General features: G+C 43.7%; 1 long non-coding RNA gene across 1 annotated transcript; it reads right to left on the bottom strand.

The window, feature by feature from the left end:
* Window positions 1-16,360: 16,360 nt before the first annotated feature.
* On the bottom strand, window positions 16,361-17,497 carry LOC133418493 (uncharacterized). Its single transcript, XR_009770450.1, has 3 exons — window positions 17,444-17,497; window positions 16,823-17,131; window positions 16,361-16,521 (listed from the first exon to the last, which is right to left on the bottom strand). It is a non-coding gene; the product is annotated as an uncharacterized LOC133418493 (long non-coding RNA).
* Window positions 17,498-17,733: the final 236 nt, after the last annotated feature.

Genomic DNA, 17,733 nt, shown 5'->3' with positions numbered 1-17,733 from the left:
CATTAATCACATGCACTCAACACAAGGGGCGGGAGGGGGTCCCACATCACCCGCGTTCCCTCACCGGCCTGGGCCTCGGACGGGTGGGTCGGGTTACCCGGGCCTGGCGGGGCCCGCCGTGCAGCCTGGGGTGGGGTCGCTCCCCCCCCTCCCCCACTATAGTGGGGTCGCTCCCCCCCCTCCCCCACTATAGATACACTTCAGGTGGAGCTTTGTTTGGTTTATTACACACACACACACACACACACACACACACACACACACACACACACATACACACATATAGTCATTTAGTCACATGCACACACACACACACACACACACACACACACACACACACGCATGATCATATACATACACACACACACACACACACATAGACATACACACTGGCTTGTTCACCTGCATGCTGGCTCTCTAGTTTTTGGGTTTAGGTAGCGGTAGCGATAGCTTAGCTCAGACTGCGATCAGATCTCAAGATTTAGGTCGATTGCTGTTCGTGTTTTGGTTGGCTCCGTGCCGGTTTCGTGCTTTGTTTGTGGTTTTTTGTTGCAGATTTCCAGTGCTTGACGTGTGTCTCCGTGTGTTCCTGCTTCCTGGATTGGCAGTGGATGTCGTCACCCCCCCCCCCCACCCCCCCCCCCCCCCCCAAAAAAAACAAAAAACAAAAAAAAAAAAAACACTGGGTTTGTATGTGTATATTTATGTATGTGTACGCATATGTGTGCGTATATATATGTATATATTACATATAGTAATAATGCACATATATACACTTTTGGTTTCTACCGTCATGGTATCAATCAATAATATGTGTGCAGACAAGGTGAAAAAAAAAAAAAAGAAAAAAAAAAAAAAAAAAAAAAATGAAAGGTCATTATCGCAAAAAGTGTAATAATTGGCATAATGAGCTTGTACGGTCCGTTAGTGCCAATCGGGCCGAGTGTTTGAAAGTTTGAACGATGTCTCTACGATAAAGTCTGGCCGAGCAATAAACGTTCGAATTTTTGCCTTTTTTTTTTTCTTTTTGGCATCTAGCGTTGCCACGGTAACACTTTCGACTGAGAAAAGTAATGCCCATCGAGGCACGATCGAGACGCATCCAACGATGTATGCCATGCATGGATGCACGTTCCGGTTCGGGCAGCATTAACAGATGTTTTATTCACATTCTCCCCCATACAAATGCATAGGTTTTTGTTGCCATGGTAACAAGCTCCATAGGATAGAATGGGACAATTAGGCTTCAATATCTCAAAAGCTGTAAACAACAGCGTAATGAGACCTCAGTATGTTGTAGTCCAAAGCAACCCGAGTCTTTTAACGTTAAATTAAAGTCTCTACGATATCGTGTTGCCGCGCAACAAGCGTCCGAAATTCCGTTAGCATCAAAATGAGCAAAGTGGAATACCTCAAAAACCGTAATAGCAAGCTCGACGAGACTAAAATATGTTGCAGTACAAAGCGTCCCGGGTTTGTCAATGTTGTAATGATGTCTGTACGATAAACCGTTGCCTAGCAACAAACGTCCAAAATAAAAGGGATTTTTTTTTTAAATTGAAAGTTAAATATCGCAAAAACCGTAATAACTAGAATGATGAAGTTGTATGGTCCTTTAAAGACTATCGGGCCGAGTGTTTCAAAGTTTGAACGATGTCTCTACGATAAAGTTCGGCCGAGCAATAAGCGCTGGAATTTTCGCCTTTTTTTTTGCTTTTTGGCAACTAGCGTTGCCACGGTAACCCCTATTACTGAGAAAAGTAATACCCATCGAATCACGATGGAGACTGATGAAGCATTTTGACCATTTGGCCCCCCTGCAGGGACACAACGACACCTTGCAGATTGCTTTTGGCCTGTGCCCCCTTAAGACATAGACATGCGGGTTCCAGTTCCTGGGGACCCCTGCCGGGACATTGTCACGCAGGGTCCGGCGTCTTGCATCCCTGCCGAGACTTCCGGCCCCCCACAGGGACAGAGACCATGTACGGACTTCCTGATCCCTCAGGGGTGGTCCCAAAGCTAAAGATTCACGCCTCTGACTGTCACACTGACTTGTTTAATTCTGTTGTTTGTTCTTGTATAAAAAAGCTTGTTGCAGGGCCACTCGATGTCAGCTCACCGACCGAGACACTGCGTCTGTGTCGGTCTGCTGAACGCCGGCTGAATAAAATCTCTAACCACAAAGCGGACTTCTGAACTGGTTTGATAAATTCCTCAACAATTTGGTGCTTGTGACCTGGATAACAATAGACTTTCGATGGGAACTCCTTTTTCCAGACCAACGACACAACCAGCAACTTCTATCTAAATTAAAATCAGAGGTAAGGGGTCCATTTTCAAAATCCCAAATTATTGTTTCTGGGCTGTTGTCGAAAGTCTTTGAACTGGAGTGCCAAAGAAAGTTGACGTTATCCTGAAATTTAGGTAAGTCCGCTGTGTGGTTGTGAGGGTTATTTTTATTATTTTGTGTTATTGGGAACGTTATTGTAGAGATGTTTTTAGGAATGCTGGCAATTTCATAACACTTGAATTTGATTGTGTTGTGAGAATGTTCTGCTTCTCCTGCCTTAAGAATCTGACTCGCTCTTCTAAAAAGGTTTAATATCTCGGGTAACATTAAAGAGAGAAATGGCCAAGAGCGCCATGGTTGGTCTGAGTACCAATAAAAAGATAGTCCAGGGGGACTATTCTTATGCATATGCAGGACGTGGGGTCCGTAAGTGTTGGAACACTGATATATTTGTGAGAAATAGACATACTGTATGTAGAGGAACTGTTTCTGTTATTTTATAAGTGGGGATGACACGCTCTCCCAAATGGGGTATATTTCATTTCGACTCGCTCTTCTTTGCATCAACAGGAATGATTTGTATGCTCAAGTAGACTGATAGTTGGAAAGTTTTTGGGAAGTTTTTCAGTTCTTTAAATACATGTATGGTAATCACAGTACCGATAGTTTTATTTGTTAGTTTTGTTTGTTACTTAGTTAGTATTAAATATTGTTAAAATAACTAAAAAGCACTTCAAACTCCCTCAGATTTTGGAGGGATGAAAGTAGACGCCGTAATGCAGAATCCCAAATAGCTTCGCTTACTGATCAAAATAAAAAGCTGATGGCTCTACTAAGCAAGGATTTAAAAACACAACGCAGACAAAAATGAAATTAGAGAACCAGTTAAATGATAAAATCAAAACCTTTATCCGGTGAAACTGATTAAAGAATCAAATGACGATGACACTTCTGATGATGACTGGATTTTACAAAAATCCAAGATCTGTTGCCTACAAAATTTGGAGCCAAATAATAGTAAGAGATTTTAAATGAATAAACACAAATGGCTAGAGGAAACAGCTGTTAAACTAACTTTGCCACATGATTTGAAAAGTAAAGTACTTGATGCGCAAAGTACTTGATGCTTGTAGAATTCCCTTTAATCCCACAGCTGTTGCCAAAATCACACCGAGCAAGCTCAGACCTTTTATAAAATTCATTGCCTTAACAGTTCAAAGGGAAGTAGATGACAATCCCAGGGAACTTTATGCTAAAATAATGTTGACAGCAAAAGAGAATTGTGGTCTGTCACGAGATCAGATTGATGGATTCCCTCCAGGGTACATGCAAAATATATATTTGCTAATTGCCCTCAACAAAGGGTAGGGCTGGATAACGCAAAAAAAAAGAATCTGAAATGTATGAAAATACTAATGTCTTTTTCAAAAGTGTTTCCTACACAGGTTGAGCGCTGATAGGAGGCGCAGAGGAACCAGCCAATGATCGGCTCCCATTGTGGTGAGCCAAATCAGAGCATCCCAATTTACATAATCTTATCCTGCCTATGGTAACTTCATCATGTAAGTGCATGGAAATCTGTCTGTGGCCTACTATAACGTCTCTGAATGCATGTATAACTAATCTCTAACTAGAGGTGTCAAGTAACGAAGTACAAATACCTCATTACCTTACTTAAGTAGAACTTTTGGTTGTGTATGCTTCACTGGAGTAATTATTTTTCAGACGGTTTTTACTTTTACTCCTTACATTTTCACGCAATTATCTTTACTTTTTACTCCTTACGTTTTAAAAACAGCCTTACTCTATTTCATTTCGGCCTTTAAAGAAAACTATCCAGTTAAATTGTGCCATCCGAATAGAGTGAATTTGGTTGTGGTTGGATGAGAAGTATAAACATAATTGGTTTGTACGTGTCTGCTCTCTGAAACACATGTCAATGCTCAATATTGCACATATATGGTTCTTTAATATATTTGCATTATACTAAGAGGCATTCATTTTCAATGGCTTTTAGCCTTAATGGTTTTTCCCCGCTTATATTACTTTTACTTTTATACTTTAAGTAGTTTTGAAACCAGTACTTTATACTTTTACTCGAGAAAAGATTTTGAGTTAATACTTCAACTTCTACAGGAGTATTTTTGAACTCTAATATCTATACTTCTACCTGAGTAATGAATGTGAATACTTTTGACACCTCTGTCTTTAACACTCGTCCTGACCTTTCCTGATTTCTTCACTGACGGCTCTACTTATAAAAATGGAATACCATACGCAGGTTATACAATTTGTGATAATTCTTAATTGTTGAAAGCGCCACCTTGCCCTCCTCCTCCAGCTCCACCCAAGTAGATGAAACTATATATACTGATCAAAAGGTAACACTATTACAATCTATACAGATTCCAGATATGCTTTTGGTTGTGTATATTGTATTTTATAGATTTTATATATTGTGGGCGAACCGAGGATTTATCTCATCCTCGGAGATAAATGTGGTTAATTGATTGGTGAACTGTTACAAGCCTGTCAACTACCTTCATCTATTGCTTTGTTAAATGTGAAGCCCACACCCAGTCCAACCCTGTTTTCACTAGGCAATGCTTCAGCTGACCATGCAGCAAAAGAAACTGCCAAATTTGGCTTACCTGTCTATCTAAAACTTTGCCCTTCTATACCCGCTAACGACCTGGTTTCTCCTAATGATGTAGCTCTCCTACAAGAAGACTACTGAGGTGAAGAAAAAACGGATTGTAGCATTCCCATGGTTGTAAAAATGTAAATAATTATGGGTCAGCAACGACGGCCGCATTATGAAACCCACATCCTTGTACCCGTGAACAGCATGCATGTCGCATAGCTGATCACAGTTAGCAATCACAGATGAGCAAAAGGGGGAATGTGTCAGATAGTGTTGAAAGACTGATAAGCTCCAAGATTTGCATCCTATAAAAATATTGCAAACATTATCAACACTTCCCCCCACCGTGATTTTTTTTTTAAGCTCTGCAAATAGACATTATGTGAGGGATATGAAATTATTCTTGTATGAAAATGTTCATGTATGAAAATGTTTTTGTATGTGCAGAGAATTTTAAACTGGACTTAAATGGACAATGTTGACACCTGTTAACACCCATTAGGAAGCACAAAACTCACGCCTCATGAAAGGATTATGGGTAGACCTATGACCATACAAAGCAATTCAGTTCTGTATATATGAAGAAGATGGACTTCCATGCCATGGATGAATCCATGATATCATTCTGTTGTACTCTAAACTTCTGCTGTTCAGTCAATCCACAGAAAAGTAAAAGCTGTCCAATCTCTTCCTAGTGGCAAACCATGCCACAACCCGGAGACTGGGTTTGTGTCGGAGAGGGCCTCGGTGGTCCAGGGCTCAGCACGTCCTGCACCACCGACACTCAAGGGTGGGGGGCGCTGGCCTGGTTCCACGCGTCCCACTGCGGGAGCACAGCTCCTCGACCATGCACCGGAGACCGGCCGATTCCTTCTTTTTTCTGTGGTACCCCGTCGGAGCCATTGAGGGGAGCAACGCGGGCAGGGAAAGCCCAGCTCCAACACCCAGGACCTCCACGACTGGTGGAGGAGCGGAGGAGCGGAGGAGCAGAGGAGCAGCGCATGCCCCGCAGACCCCCACAAGCGAGACAATTATGGTGTAGCATCGAGATGTGACTCCACATACTCTCCTTCTGAAGAACCGCTTGTTAAGCCTAAAACAAGCCAAAAACCACTGCCCGATTCCATTGAGGATTATAACTACCTTGCTACAATGGTTAATCGCTGTTCCATACCTCTACCAAAAGGTGTTTACTGGCATGATTTGTGGCATGAAGGCTTACGAATATCTTCCAAACGGTTGGTCTGGAATATGTCGTCTGGGCCATGTGGTACCAGCCATGAGAATCGTTGATGGGGGATTTATCCCATGCAGTTGAGGATTCGGCAAGGACCGCAACAGGGGGCATGCCGATGCTCTCACGGGAGATGGCTGCTGTAGGGATGATGGCCTTGCGGAATCGTGCTGCATTGGACTACTTATTAGCTTCTCAAAGGGGAACTTGTGCTGTCATTAAAACTGAATGTTGTACATTTATACCCGCAATGCCACAGTCCAAGAAATAACGCATCACTTGAAAGATATTGCCAAAATGTTACATACACCATAAGTAGTTTGTTTAATTGGTTTAAAGAACAGTTAGGACACGTTGGTTACTTGATATTTGAATTTGCTTTGTTGGCTTGTTGTTATTTGGTTTCCGACCACATGTCTAAGGTTTACTTGCAAACATATGTATCACTCAAACTATTACTAAAATGATGTACTCCACTGAAAAAAAAAAAAAAAAAATTGTGAATTGATGAAGCATTTTGACCATTTGGCCCCCCTGCAGGGACACAACGACACCTTGCAGATTGCTTTTGGCCTGTGCCCCCTTAAGACATAGACATGCGGGTTCCAGTTCCTGGGGACCCCTGCCGGGACATTGTCACGCAGGGTCCGGCGTCTTGCATCCCTGCCGAGACTTCCGGCCCCCCACAGGGACAGAGACCATGTACGGACTTCCTGATCCCTCAGGGGTGGTCCCAAAGCTAAAGATTCACGCCTCTGACTGTCACACTGACTTGTTTAATTCTGTTGTTTGTTCTTGTATAAAAAAGCTTGTTGCAGGGCCACTCGATGCCAGCTCACTGACCGAGACACTGCGTCTGTGTCGGTCTGCTGAACGCCGGCTGAATAAAATCTCTAACCACAAAGCGGACTTCTGAACTGGTTTGATAAATTCCTCAACAAGACGCATCCAAGGATGTATGCCATGCATGGGTGCACGTTGCGGTTCGGGCCGTATTAACGGACGAAAAAAGAGTGCGGAATAATAAGAATAATAATAAGAAAAGGGAAACATTTTCTGTATACTAATATATCGCCTTCATTTTTCAGGTTTTTCGGGCCGTGTTTCACTTTTGGGGGATTTTTTTTTTCCACATCAGTGCGGGGTCATGCTTTACACCCGCTGGTGCGCAGTGGGACCTTTGCGACTTTAGCATGTTAGCGAAACGCTAGCAACATTGCCTTTTGGGCCATTCTGGACGATTGCAATATGGTCATGCCACTACTTGGCATGCCCATAATAACACGTTAACTGCACAAAGAAAAATAAATCAAAAATGATAAACACGTGGTACAAATCTTCCGATCATCTGCGTCTCAAAACAACTGGCTGCACGTGGCCGGCAAAGATGGCTGTGGCATTTAAAGATGCCTGTGGCATTTAAAGATGCCTGTGGCATTTAAAGATGGCTGTGGCATTTAAAGATGGCCGGGCCCTCGCCACGCCACGTGCAATCAGACGGGACGGCAAACACAGCATTCAAACCGTGAATGACTGGCGAAACTGCGCCACAAAAGGAACAACATTAATATGCATACATTAAACAACGTTGCACACAAATTTAGCTCTAAACCGCTCTAAATTAAACTGATTGCCCAGAACCATAAAGACCTCTCGCCTCTCCTTTAATTCCGGGTCTGCAAGCTTTCCAGGTGTGGGAGAGCCCTCGGTTCAGTTCGGCTCCTCTGGCGGTGATTCCGGTGGCTGATCGCTCCTGCCGGGATCCTCCGGTAGCGACCGGCTCCTGAGTCCCTCTACTGCTCCTAACTTTGAAAAGAAAAGACAGTTTTGCGGCGTGCAACAGCCGGGGCGATCCCCCCTGGTCAACGGAGCCTGGTCACGTCGTCTCGTGCGCACGGGTCCGGTCCACTTGTCGGACGTGCGGGCTCCCGTCTTATGGCTGATGAGCGCGTGGCCGTCACGGACTCAGATGGCGGGATGCTTCTCGGGCTGATGTGGACGCGCTGCTGGAGAATCGGGTCCTCCTCGCAAAGAAACTCCAACAGAGAAAAGTTAGTAGGAGAGTGAAGAGTGCGCCGCACTCGGATCGGATCTTACGCTTGGCCCGTCAATCCGGGTCCAAAGCGGCTCTCCTCCCGCCCCAGCTCTCAGAAAAAACGGGAAGACGTGGTCCAGATGCGCTGGCCGGCAGGATAGGTCTGTCCTGTCCGCTGGGCTGGGAAAGAGAGGCTGAGCTGGGGAAAAACTGAGGTTTTGCGTTCCGCGGGCTGCGGTGAAATCATCAGCGCCTGGCCAGTGATTGGACGCGCGCCCTTCAGGTGCCGCCCCCAAGGCACCGTGGTCTTTGTAGTCTTTCACAAAGCGGACATTTTAAGAGGCACTTTAAAGCTGATTTCAGGTTGAGCCGGCCTTAAAGTCAAATTCCAATATTCACAAAATGTTCAATAAGAGTTCACATGATCAGACGACGTAGCCCCCTCCTCCTCCTCCTCCTCCTCCTTCGGGCCCACTCCTCAATTCGTTGGGACATCTGGGATCTGTCCCCTGAGCGGGCGGTAATGTCAGGGTTTGACATTTTCCTGTTTTATTTTGAAGCCTGTGTCCTTGTATTTAAGTTGTAGTAACATGTAGTAACATAATGCAGTTATTTATGTGTCCACTAGAGGGCAAATAAGTCATTTTAATGCAGTAATTTATGTGTCCACTAGAGGGCATGCTCCCTGTTGGTCAATACTGTTTGCTCCCTCCATGTACTCTTCTAGTTTTTTGGTTTTTTTTTTCCTGTTTTTGGTTCTGCCTTGGTGATCCTGCTCTGCAGCGTTTTTGTTTTTTTTTTGTTCAATAAATCGTGCCTTTTTGTCAACTCCTGCCTCCTGCTCTCCTGCATTTGGGTCCTCAACAATCACATCGTGACATCCTCCCTCTTCCTGGACCTGTTCCTGGACCCTGCCTGTTCCCGGACCCTGCCTGTTAGTGGACCCTACTGTTCCTGGACCCTGCCTGTTCCTGGACCCTGCCTGTTCCCGGACCCTGCCTGTTCCTGGACCCTGCCTGTTCCCGGACCCTGCCTGTTCCCGGACCCTGCCTGTTCCCGGACCCTGCCTTGTCTCCTGCTCTCCGTTGCCTGACCCTGCCTGTTCCTGGACCCTGCCTGTTCCTGGACCCTGCCTGTTCCTGGACCCTGCCTGTTCCCTGACCCTGCCTGTTCCTGGACCCTGCCTGTTCCCGGACCCTGCCTGTTCCCGGACCCTGCCTGTTCCCGGACCCTGCCTTGTCTCCTGCTCTCCGTTGCCTGACCTTGTCTTCCGAACTGACACTGATTGCTGCCTGATCCTTGTCCTGCATTCCTGCCTGCTCTTCGTCCCCGTTGAGGGTAATAAAGCAAACCAGACAAACTACCACCGTGTGCTCCGTGTGCTGCATTTGGGTCCAAAACCTCACCCCGTAACACCCCCTTCCTCAACTAGGCAGACAGATGTTGGGCGTCGCCCATGTGAACTCTGGACTTATAAATGTGTATGAACATTTTGTGAATGTGTATATTCAACTTTGAAACTGCTCAGCTGAAAATCGGCTGCAATGTGCCTCCTGGTGATCTCGGCCGAGATAGTCCGTTTACGACCCCCACTGCCTAGCTCGGGATAGTAAGTTTACGACACCTAGGAAGGGGGTCAGGCGCAGTATAGCCCCCACAAACCCAGCAGGGTTCCCGCCAGACCTGGAGGAACAAAGGAAAAGACAACGCAAAGGGACCAGGAACAGACTCCCTGGGGTGACGACACCAGGGGGGGTTCAGACTCAGTGGAGCCCCAGGAAGCGAGCCCTGAAGGGGGGGACTGTCCCTCTCAGTAAAACCGCCCCAAGCCCAAAAGCGGGAAGCACCCAATCACTTGCCAGGGGCTGGTGACATCACGCAGCCCGCGGAACTCAAACTCCCGTCCTGCCCAGTGCTCACTCTCTCCCCTTCAGCCAGCGGACCGAACGGACGTTCCTGCCGACGGTGCAGCCGCTGCCGCATCTACTCCCCGAGAGCCTGGGGCGGGGGGGGAGCCATTCCGGACCTGCATTAACAGGCCGGGCGTAAAATCCGATACCAGAGCGCGGCGCTCTCAACTCTCTCTGTCTGCTAACTCCTTTCTTCCTTTGAGCACTTTCCCCACACCAGGGACCGTGCGTCCAGGACGACTGCTCCGCCAGAACCCGCCGTAGAAGCTCCAGCCTTGGACCCGCGAACCCCTCCCGCAGCCCCGCGACACACACGGGACGTGAGCCGACGTTCCGAGGGAGGAACCGGCCCCCCCGTCGCAACAAGGCCGGTGTTGAGGCCGCGGTCAGGACCAGAGAGCCGGCGTGAGGCGCCGCTGCAGCAACTGTTGCCCTTTTCTTTTGAAGTAGGAGCAGGACAGAGACTGAGGGACCGCTCGCTATCGGAGCATCCCCGCCAGAAGCGATCGGCGGTGGGGGCAAAGCTGAACCGGACCTCTCCGACACCGGGAACCCCCGGCAGGAACCCGGTCACCACCGACAGAGCCCGCAGATCCAGAATCCAGAGGAGACGTGAGGTGGCGTGTGGGCGATCAGTCAGTTAGAACGGTGTAAAGCTGAACTTATGTTTAATGAGATCACTGTATGCGTATTACTGTACGTTATCATTATTGTGTTCTTTATCATCATTTTTATTATTGCTTTGATTTCTTTTTCCCATTCCATGCATTGAACTTTCATTTCATTTTTTTATTGATTGTTGTTTTCCTAGTTAATTAATTGTTTTATAATACTTAAGTAGTGTGCCGTCAGGATTTATTGGGTATCTATTCACATCTTCTTTGATACCCGTATGTAAATAAATTCTGATTGATTTTTAACGAGTGGTTGTTGTTATTTCATGCAAGATTTGGTCACAAATTGATTTGTTTAAGCAGAGCCCAGTGTTCGGACATCACGCCTTCATTGTTATTCTGTAAGATATAGTAAGATTTGCTGTTCTGCAGGATAATTCAAATCATGTGAGACTGATTTTCTGCTGTTTTAGTTATCGAATCCCACCGGAGTAAGGCCCGGCGGTGGTGCCCCGAGAATTATTATCATTTTGATAATACAATTTGATAAATAGTCAACTTTATTAATTATTAATAATTATTAATAATATTCATTAATAGCCTTGGATAACTAATCAGCTTAGCTACCTGAGTTGCACAACACAGATAACTCCTTCCACACTGTAGCGAATAATGATGGCTTTATTGTGTACAGCATATGAATTGGGTAAAACTGAAATAAAAAGAATACAACAATGAACACTTATTGGATCCAATAATCAACATATGTCACGGTACCTTAAAGGTATAAAGCACGTGAGGCTACAAATATAAAGCTGCAATATAGCTGACAGAGCACTACAAATGATTTTAGTTGACTGAACTACAACTGATAAACAGCATGAAATAAAATACAAGCTCAGATTAAAACAAATGTAACTTCAATATAATATATATCTATCTTTAAACCGTACTAACAGACAATTCCTTCATTAACTGATTCCCCAAAAAAGAATGGAGATCAAGAGGATGTTCTTAATCTTTGTGACATTACAGAGATGGAAAAATGCTATTTTACAAACATGATTAATATATGCATGAAACTGTCAGGAATAAAGAGAGATGATCCCAGTTTAGGAGATTTAATACATCGTTAGCATGCTAGCGGCTCAAACATCCATCAGGCTCCTCGATGCAGGAGTGACGCCGAGGAAAAGCTGCAGAGGATTTTTGAAGATCACAAAATGATGAAAATGAGACTAAACACTAGGATTGTCATAAACAGAGCTGAGCTTTCAGAGACCAAACATCCGTCTGCTGCTCTGTAGCCAGGCTAACGCTAATGTTTCCATCACACATAGCTGATTTATTGATCTGTGGATCGGACAGAAGCAGGCAGGTCTTCATCGTCTTCATAGTTCACCACATCATCATCATCATCTTCATTCCTGTTCACCTGTGGAAACATACAATGTTCTTGTAATTCATGTTTTCACCACCAGAGGGAGATCAAGATCATATTTACATGATAATGGACCGTTCTTAATGGTTCCTGTGAAATTGATCTACAATTATAAACTCTTTCTCAATATCTGAATGAAAACCAGAAAATCATCCATTACTAACATTTATGAAAGTTACCAGCTATAAATGTTTATTTAACGTCTTGTTAGTCAAATAAGATCACAATCATGATTGATTATCTGGTATTTAGGTTTATTAACATATGGAGGTAGATTTGTTTCTTAATTATTCAATCAAAAAAAAGATTACTTCAATCAAAAAATGTATTTCAATCAAAGGAAAAAAGTGTTGAATGCAAAAAAATATTTGAGACTCAAAAAAAATGCATTTGAATACTTTCTTTCTTTGAATGAAAAAGTTTTTTTTCAAGTGATTTTTTTATTTTTATAATTTTTTCTTTTTGAAGAAACAGCTTTTTAAATAGAATAATCAGCAGCAAATGTTGATAGAAATGCACAAACATGAAACATTTGATGAACCTGGATATTTCATACATATTTATTTTTTAAAGGTAGATATATATAAAATATTAAATATTAGTGAAGATACTCACATACTGCTGCATTGGCAACTGAACATCTGGAACAAAGAATGTTAAATTCTTAGAGTTAGTTGACAAGATTACACATTTATTATCTTAATTCTGTCATTATTATTATTAATAATATAACTTCTGATTAACTTCTTTAACTGTCAGGTGTGAGCCTAATGGACGGATATTAGTTGAAGTTTCAAAAGGACAACAGGAGGGAATTGTGAGTTTAATTAACCTTTAAACTTGTTTTTGTCCTCCTGAAGACTGTCACATGCTTTTTCAACAGATGTCAGAACAGCCACTTCCTGATCTACTCAGGTTTTGAACTGTCCTGGTTCAATCACTCTACTGTAATGTCAGGACTCAATCACACGTTATCACTTCCACCCATTGTCTACTGTTCACTGTTCACTGTCCATATACGGTCAGTTCCTGTCAAGTTTCTCAATAAAACCATCATGCAGGAGGAGGGAACTTTGGGGAAGCTCAGGAGTTCTCAATGAGAGCTCGTCATTCTGCACTCCTCTGCTCCCCCCTTCTGCAGAAGTGCGTTAAAACCATTCCAAGCAGTCTTTGTGTCTTTCCTCGTTACGAACTTATGTGATGTTGATTTAGACCTAACACAGGATTTGACTTGTTCCTGTTTTATTTTGAAGCCCATGTCTTTGTGTTTGAGTTCTGTCTTGACCTTCCTGTTTCCATCTGCCCTGATCATCTGCATCTGTGTCTCGTTAACCCTTGTGTATATCTGGTCTTGTCTTTCCTCTGCTCCCTGCTGGTCCGGACTGTTTCTACCTCCATGTTTCCACATGTCAGGTTTTTTGTAATTTTTTGGATTCTTGTTCCTGATGTTTTGGGTTTTGTATCCTGCTCTCCTGCATCTGGGTCCTCACTACAACCTTCCTGACATTAATTGCTTTATTCCAGTTTGATAAAATGCTGTTTGTTGATTTTGTTTCAGAGTTCAACTCAATCTAACTTCAGAAACTAAATAACAACCTGACAGGCCGGTCAAACACACCTGTTTGATTTCTGGGATTGTTCCTTTTAACTTTGATCCTGTAAATGGTAAACATAACGATGCTGACCAGAACCACCATCAGCCCCCTGACCACCCATCCAATAATCAATCCGGTATAATCTGGAATCAAAGGATTCAACCAAATGGTCAGAAAGTCAATATTAACACTTTAACTGATTAAAAGTGTAAAGTCTGAATGATGACATCCAGTTTTTATTATCTCCATGATTTCAGGGTCTTACCTGTAAAGTCCAGCGTGTATTTAGCATCTATCTCCACTCTGTCTCCTTCAACAACCTGGCAGGTGAATCTTCTCTTGGAGCGTCTCTGATGTTTCACCATCAGATCAGAAACACAGTTGTTCTGTCCTCCAGACACAAACCCATCACCTTCACCAAGCAGCACACTTCCTGTCTCATCCACCCAGATGATGCTGTTCTGCTCACAGGGACCGAAGTAACGGTCTCTCACCAGAGAACAGCGTAATGTCACATCTCCATCCCTTCCTGGATCCACATCTGGTGGAGATGGAGAGACTGGAAGGAGACAAAACACTGTAGTTTCACTCAAAAAACATCTTTCTAACATGTGAGGAACTATTCTTCTTCTTCTTAAAATACATCTTGTAACATTGGCCATAGGGCTTGGTCGCCAAGTTGCATTCTGGAACGAGGCGGCCATGTTGGCAGCCTCGTGAGTGTAAACACAGAGCAGTGTAGTAGCAGTGTGGTAGCACCAAGTGAACAGACGGAACGCAAAAAAAAATTAAAATGCCAGAAAGGAACTGGAATTTACCAGATACCTTAAAGAAGGAAACCAGGGAGCGGAATATGGAGAAAATAATGATTGTTAACGGTTTGGATCCATATGAAATCCCTACTAAAGAGTGGAGCTCTGACGAGGATTTACTGCTGCAGTTCTGCAGAACCCACTTCTTACTACCTTGTTAGAGTGTTTGGCAGCTGCTTTGGTAAATGTTTGACTCGCCATGTGTTTCAATAAATTAGTATAATAGTACAACATACAGTACATGTTTTGTATTACTCTTACTTTTTTCTTTTCTTTTTTTTTGACCGCTATATTATGCTGAAGAGGCTCCGAGGCGTGAGCAATATTTTTGTTTTCCTCGTGGGATTATTTTTTACTCTGCAGCTACAAATAGAGTTAATATTTTTTCCTCAACAAACTAGTTTTATCTGAAGATTGGGGTTAATCGCAGCGCAGAGAGCTGGCCAGCAACTGCATTTAGCTGGAGAAGTGGGAATAAAACCTGTGTTTTGACCCGACCCCGGTCTGTGTGAGTGTTTGTTTGTGGTTTACTGTGGAAGGTTATGTTTGCTCATCTTACAGCCGCGATCCAAGCGAGCCGTCGACTCTTCGTTATATCAGATACTTTGTTATCTCAGATACTTTGTTGTCTCAGATACTTTGTTATCTCAGATACTTCGTTATCTCAGATACTCGGCCTCTGTGGTTGTGCCTCCGAGCAGGAAAGTGGTGAAAATTTAAATCATTAGCGATCTTTTCCCCACGTCTGTTATGTGTGGAGCTGCTGCACAACACAACACAGCAACGGTTACCCTGGTTACAGAACAACCCAAAACACAGCAACGGGTTACCATGGTTACAGAATAACAGAAAGTAACGATTATAAGTAAGACACAACGAAGAGGAAACACGTCTGTACACAGTGGTCCGAAGAGCAGCTAAGTTAGCTTCATACATGGCGGCTCCGCCAGGTGATGACGACAAGACGACCAAGCCCTATTGTCTGATAGAAACACCAAAAGCTATGATTGATTACGAAGTCGAAGTGAAGACAGAAGGAAAAAATGTTCTACAGAAAGTAATGATGACTGTTTTTCCCTCCGTCCCGTTCAACGGCAGGATCCAAAGAGGGAAACCCTTCCTGGGACGGACAAACCCAGCAAGGGTTGGGTGTTTTTGGTTGCACTGTTTCCCACACAGTCCAAATACTCACTTGTTAAAACACTGAGATACACAACGCTGTTGTACTTGTCCCTCAGCCGGCTCTCGTAGAGACCAGCGTCTCCAGCGGTGATGTTGCTGATGATCAGGGAGCAGTTCCTGTCCATCCTGCCAGCTCCAGAACCAAACTCTTCATGAGACGCTGAACTTGTGTCTCTGCTGTAAATCCACTCAACATCGGAGCAGTTGGAAGACGATAAGTCAACGTTATTCTGCAAAGCTACGTCATCTCCAGCCCTGTGGTAGAGAATGATTGTTCTCACGCCGGTTCCTGCTGCAGAGAAAAACACAACGTTTTAAACTCAACACACCAAGTAAGAGATTTTACGCAGATATTTAGGTTTGTCAACTCAGAAAAGCAACATTGGACTTTAACAAACCCTTATTTCATTTTCATTAACTATTCCAGTTCACCTAGTTTCCTGGTCTCCATGATTTCAGGGTCTTACCTGTAAAGTCCAGCGTGTATTCAGCATCTATCTCCACTCTGTTTCCTTCAACAACCTGGCAGGTGAATCTTCTCTTGGAGCGTCTCTGATGTTTCACCATCAGATCAGAAACACAGTTGTTCTGTCCTCCAGACACAAACCCATCACCTTCACCAAGCAGCACACTTCCTGTCTCATCCACCCAGATGATGCTGTTCTGCTCACAGGGACCGAAGTAACGGTATCTCACCAGAGAACAGTGTAATGTCACATCTCCATCCCTTCCTGGATCCACATCTGGTGGAGATGGAGAGACTGGAAGGAGACAAAAAACTGTTATTTCAACCACGTGAATATGAGAAACTCCTCATTTTACTGATCCAGTTTTACTGAGTGATTCTCTGATGGAAACATCAAATATTTCAACGTGTAAATAAACGTCAGGTGTTTGTGGTCCAGTTCCTCTGAGAGGATCCATCATGTTGAGGACGATCCCAAACACACCAGACGTTCATGTCGCTGACAAATCCACACAAGCTTTTAACAGCGTTTCACTCAGAGTTGATGAGGAGGATTCAAACTGACAGTCTGGATGTTATTAAGTCAAAACACTCACCTACATTCAGATACACAGATGTCTCGGAGTAATCATCACCATTTCTAATCCAACAGATGTAATAATCAGCATCTTCAGCAGTGATGTTGTTGATGATCAGAGAGCAGTCACTGCTCAAACTCTTCCTGTCAGCTCCAGGTGACGTCTTCACAATAGTTCCATTACGAACGATGTATTTTGTATGTCGATATTTGGGATTAATCCATGCAACATCAGAACATTGGTAACGTGAAGAATAAACATCAGACGGTAAAACGACGTCATCTCCAGGTCTGTGATAGAGATCGATTTGTCCATCACTGATTCCTGCTGCAGAAAAAAACACTCTGAGAAAAGTTTTACACTTCACACATCAACCTGACCCTAGAAACATATTTAACCTACATATTTAAGTTTATCAGCACAGAGAAGAGACTTCAACACACATAATCTCTGGTGAATCATTCAGAGTTATGTAATGTCGTCTTTAAGTGGTCTGATTGTAACAGAGGTGAGTTTTATTAAAGAAAACACATTTAGTGAAACAGCAACGTTCAACGGTACACGACAACTTCAGAGTGGTTTTTACAGTCTTTTTAAATTATATTAAACCCTAAAACATGAGTCAGAGTTGATCTTTACCTTCAAAGTGAAGCAGTAAAGTGATGAAGAGCTGCAGTCGTGGCGTCATTCTGTCTCTGCTGGATGAAATGATGCTTCTCTCTGCTGCAGGTCTGTACGTGATGGTGGAACTTCCTGTTTCTGATGGTGGAACTTCCTCTTTCTGTGTAAAGTAAAACCTCCAACCCCCAATGTGTCTTTGTTTCCTGGAATATATGACAGGTCAAAGTTACAGGAAACAACCCTGAATTGTTTAAAAGTGAACATGCAAAGGTGTTTCTGTTGAACATTTACTTTTGTTACATTTCAGT

This window comes from Cololabis saira, chromosome 18, assembly GCF_033807715.1.
Source record: "Cololabis saira isolate AMF1-May2022 chromosome 18, fColSai1.1, whole genome shotgun sequence".
In the NCBI taxonomy this organism is placed as follows: domain Eukaryota; kingdom Metazoa; phylum Chordata; class Actinopteri; order Beloniformes; family Belonidae; genus Cololabis; species Cololabis saira.
This window is presented reverse-complemented; position numbering and strand designations above follow the sequence as displayed.